Source organism: Galeopterus variegatus, unplaced genomic scaffold, assembly GCF_000696425.1.
Source record: "Galeopterus variegatus unplaced genomic scaffold, G_variegatus-3.0.2 Scaffold4267, whole genome shotgun sequence".
NCBI classification, from domain to species: Eukaryota; Metazoa; Chordata; class Mammalia; order Dermoptera; family Cynocephalidae; genus Galeopterus; species Galeopterus variegatus.
Window position 1 is genome coordinate 27,010 of NW_007730378.1, and position 5,351 is coordinate 32,360.

A 5,351-nucleotide genomic window follows, 5' to 3' on the forward strand; every position below is an offset into this window, starting at 1 on the left:
TGAAATATCCGTTCATGTCTTTTGCCTATTTTATAATTGGATATTTTTTACTGTTAAGTTTTGAGAGTTCTTTACACATTTTACAAATAGGGCTTTTGCTGGACATGTAATTTGCAAATCTTTTATTTTCTTTTTCTTTCTTTTTTATTTTGGTGGAAGACCCATTTAATGTGAACACTTAAGGCAGAGTGGGGAGTGCCCAGGAGTTGGGCAGGCAGGCAAGTGGTGGGTCATAAGTCCACACCTGCCCCCAGGAAGGAACACCTGGCAGTAGGTGCTGGACCAGGCAGTCCAAAGTAGAGTGTGAGAAGGGTGGCCTGGACAGGCACACCCACCAAGCAACCTGAAGGCCATGCCTTGAGAAGGTATCTAAGCTGGGTGATGAGTACCGAGACTAGAGGCTGGCCGAGGGATGCAGGGTTGGGGTCTGATTGGCTCCCAGATCCTAGGGCTGGAATCACTAGGGTCCTCTCCAAGCTGCTGCCAGACTCAAGGCACCTCTGCATGGTGGACTCAAGCAACTCCTGAAGGTGCACATGACGGTGGTCGTCCTTCTACAGGTGGTCCAGACAGCAGTTGATCTGGTCCAACATGGAGTTGATGGCAGCATATTCTGCTATCCTGGAGCCGTGGTCCTCGCCTTCCACGCCTGCCTCCACTGGCATGTCCAGGTCCTCACTGGGGACTGACATTGCAGGCTCAGGTACTGCAAGGGCCGCAGTAGGATGGAACATGGAGGACTTCATACCAAAAAGCCGGAGCTGGACGGAAGGTGGAGGCAGTGGATGGGATGCAGGGCCAGAAGGCTGCAAATATTTTCAATCACACTGCAGCTTGTCTTTTCATCTTAACAGGGTCTTTCACAGCACAAACGTTTTTAATTTTGATTAAGAATATTAATGTTTTTCTTTTATGGATTATGCTTTTAGTGTCATTTCTAAGAACTCTTCCCCTAATCCTGGTTTCCTAAAGATGTTTTCCTGTTTTCTTCTAAAAGTTCTATAATTTTATAGTTTACTTACATTTTACATTTAATCTATGATCCACTTTGAATTAATTTTCGTACATTGTGTGAGCTTTATGTCAAGGCTCACTTTTTTCCTTTTCTTCCCTATGGATGTCCAATTGTTCCAGCATAACCTGTTGAAAAGACTGTCCTTCCTTCAATGAATTGCTTTTGCACTTCTATTAAAAGTCAATTGGTCATTTCAACAAACAGTGCTGGGAAAGCTGGATATTCACATGAGAAAGAATTAATTTGGACCCATACCTCATACTACATACAAAAATTAACCCAAAATGTATCAAAGACCTAAAAGTAAGACCTCTCTGTTTTTCAGATCATGTCATTTCTATTGATTTGTCTCTCGGGTTCACTGATTCTTTCTTCCATCCTCTCCAATCTACTATTGAACTTGTCCACTGAAGTTTTTATTTCTGTTATTATATTTGTATTTTCCAGTTCTATAATTTCTCCTGGGTTCTTTTTTTAATATCTTTATTTCTTTGCTGAGAATTTTTTTCCCATTTTTTTCAAGAGTGATATAATTGCTCATCAAAGAACTTTTATGATTGATACTTTAAAATGCTTGTCAGATATTCCAACATCTGAGTCACCTAGTGTTGGCATCTTTTGTGATTGTCCTGGTTTTAGGTATGATGAATCATCTTCTGTCGTACCCTGGATAGTTTGAGTATTACATTGTGAGATTCTGGATCCTGTCTGATCATTTGTAGCATGCAGTCATTCTGCTTAGGTATAGGGAACAAGTACAGGTTTTTGTCCATTTATAAAATTGGTTTGTTTTCTTATTGAGTTGTATGAGAGTTCTTTGTGTATTCTGGATATACAAGTCTTTTATCTAGCTATGTCATTTGAAAATATTTTCTACCAGTTTCTGGTTTTTCTTTTCATTTTCTTAACAGTGTATTTCGAAGTTCAAAAGTTTTGAATTTTGATAGTGTTGAATTTATTAATTTCTTTTTTTATATATCATGCTTTTGTGGTTGTATCTAAGAAAACTTTTCCTAACCAAAGTCCTTAAGAACCTAAGAAAGTTGATCACATAGAAGTAGAGAGTAGAATGGCATTTACCAGAGGCTGGAAAGGGTAGAGGGGAGGGGGATAATGAGAGGTTGGTTAATGGATACAAAAGTACAGCTAGATAAGAGGAATAATATCTAGTGCTGTATAGCACCATAAGGTGACTATAATTAACAATTTATTATATAGTTTCAATTAGCTAAGAGAGATGATTTTGAATGTTTCCAACACAAAGAAATGATACATGTTTGAGGTAATGGAAAAAAAAATCCATGGTAGCCAGGGTTGCAGGGGATGAGGGAAGAAGAGAGGGAGGGATGAATAGGTGGAACACAGTATATTTAGGGCAGAAAAACTACTCTGTACGATACTGTAATGGTGAATACATCACATTATGCATTAGGCAAAACCTATAGAACTGTAAAATACAACGAGGAAACTGTAATATAAAACTACTAATAATAAATCAATACTGATTTGTAATTGTAACAAATATACCACACTAATGTGACATGTCAATAATAGGAGAAACTGTATGTGTGGGTGGGGGAGGGTGTGGAAATTATCTGTATTTTCTGCTCAATTACTCTGTAAAACTAAACTGCTATAAAGAAAAAATTTTTTTTCCTTTTTTGTCTTTTTTTCGTGACCGGCAACGGATCGCAACCCTCAGTGTTGCGCCCGTACCGGACCGGGACCGGCAACGTGATCGCAACCCTCGGTGTTGCGCCTGCACCTCGCTCAACCAGTGAGCGGCCGGTCTGTATGTGGGATCCGAACCCTCGGCAGGAGCGCCACCACACTCCCAAGCGGCGCACTGTAGCAGTGTGCCACCGGGCCGGCCCCTATAAAAAAATTTTTTAAAAAACTTTTAAGGAAAAAAAGATGGTTCTTTGGGCCACTCTGCCATTCTGCCCTTATAATTCAACTACTGGGATAGTTACTCAAGCTATAACAGAATGAAATATTCGTGAAAATGAAAAATTACTTCAAAATAACAAAGGATGCAATAAAAGTCCTCTTTCATAGGAATAAACATATATTTAATGCCATATTAAACTAACATGTGATTTGAGATTTGAAAGAATGAGTCACTGATCTTGGAAATAAACATTTTGGCAGAAAATGTTTTTCCTTCTGTTTTATTTTTCACTTTTTAAAATTTTACTTTTAATCGGTAAGTAATAATTGCATATATTATAGGTACAATATGATGCTTGATATGTTTACATTATAGAATGATTAAGTCAAGCTAATTAAAAAATCCATCACCTCACATACTTTTGTTTTTTGGTGAGAACGTTTTAAATCCACTCTTTTAGCAATTTTGAAATATACTATGCATTTTTATTAATTATAGTCACCATTCTGTGCAATAGATCACTAAAGCTTATTCCTCCTGTCTAATTGAGACTTTGTACCCTTTGATTAACATCTCCTCTTACTCCATCCATCCCTCTCCCCTAGCCTCTGGAAACCACCATTCTATCCTCTACTTCTATGAGTTTGACTCTTATATTCCACATATAAGTGAGATCATGTGATATTCGTCTTTCTGTGTCTAGCTTATTTCACTTAGCATAATGTCCTCTAGGTTTACTTATGTTGTTACAAATGACAGAATTTCATCGTTTTTTAAAGACTGAATGGTAGGATAGCTCTCTGGCTTTGGCAGAGAAGGGCTGGAGCTGAGACAGGGCCCCTTCAGGATCTGCTATGAGACATAGGCCAGCAAGCCTGTCTTGGTGACACAAATGGGTGCATCTCCCAGCAATTCCCTGTGCCTTTGGGTTTGCTCCCAGACCTCAGCCAAGAAGGGTCGGAGTCAAGATTCTGGGCCCTTTCCGGATCTACTGTGGGCAGAAGCTGGCAAGCCTGTCATAGTGGCTCAGATGGGTTAGTCTCCCACCACTACTCCTGGGCTACAGCAAAGAGGGGCTAGAGCCAAGTCAGGGACCCTTCAGGATCTGCTCTTGGACAGAAGCCAGTGAGCCTCTCCTGGTGGCACAGATGGGTGAGTCTCCCTCAGGTCCTTGTGTGAGGAATGCTAATCTGGGACCACAGTTGAGGGGGACTGGAGCCAAGTTACAGGATAGCTTTCCAGTCCACTGCCTAGACCGATGTTGGCAGACCTATCTGCTGAGATACTAGTGTGCATGATTCCTCCTGGACCCCTCGGCAGATGGTTTCGGTAGCAGGCTCAAGAACAAATGGTGGTGTAGCCAAGCCCTTAGGGAAACAGGGCTGTTTCCAGTCTGAAGCTGGGATAGCTAGTGGTCAGTTGGTCTGTCACCTGGGTATGGGTCTGCACTCTCAAAATGACCCTCCTATGTCTTGAGCTCTATCAGAGTTTCACAGCCTCCTGCCTGAGTCCCAAGGCTCCCACAAAGATATTTTTGTCCATGGATAGGTGCAGAATTCTTGTTGTGGTGGGATACAAGTGGGAGATTTCCTATTCTGCCATCTTGCTCTCTCCTGTTTTTTTGTTACAAGTTTTACAGCTTTAGCTTTTACATTTAGGTCTCTGATCTATTTTGAGTTAATTTTTGAGTATGGTGTACATGTGGATATCCAGTTTTCCCAGCACCATTTATTGAAGAGTATCCTTTCCCCATTGAAATACCTTGGCACCTTTGCCAAAAATCAATTGACCATAAATATAAAGGTTTATTTCTAGACTATCAATTCATTTCCATTGATCTATGTCTAGCTTTATGCCAGCACCTCACTGGATAACTGAGCTTTGAAACTGAGAAGTGAAAGTCCTTCAACTTTGTTCTTCATTTTCAAAATTCTTTTGGGTATATTAGGTCTATCCCATTGAATTTTAGGATCAGTGTGAAGTCAGAACCAGAGAAGGGTGTGAGATTTTACCCTACTTGCAAGCTCACAAGTTGGTTTGTCACAATTTTACATATACTGACAGAAGACAACAGACATGTGTGTCAGGGACAGGTGGTTTATTACTCATGGGGAAAGTAGCCATTAGAGTAGCATCTTGCATTCATACCCCATGTCTCTTGTCTCCATAGGGTAATACAAATGAGGGCCAGATGTTTACCTGCACATGTGGTGGTTTTCACCACAGGAGAGAACCCCCCAAATTAAGAGACTGAACTTATATAAGGTTTGCTGGCACATCTGCCCGTCCTCCCCTGTAGAAAGAGAGAGATAATGACTTCATCTTTACTCTGGGATGTAAACAAATCTTCTCTGGAGATGGGAATAGAAAATCCCTAGGTTTATTACCTTGAAATGTAAGCAAACATCTCTTGGGGAGACACATCTCTAAATTTCTAGCTTCCAA

General features: G+C 40.5%; 1 pseudogene; it reads right to left on the minus strand.

Moving 5' to 3' along the window:
* Positions 1-369: 369 nt before the first annotated feature.
* LOC103602736 lies at positions 370-692 on the minus strand (annotated as a pseudogene).
* Positions 693-5,351: the final 4,659 nt, after the last annotated feature.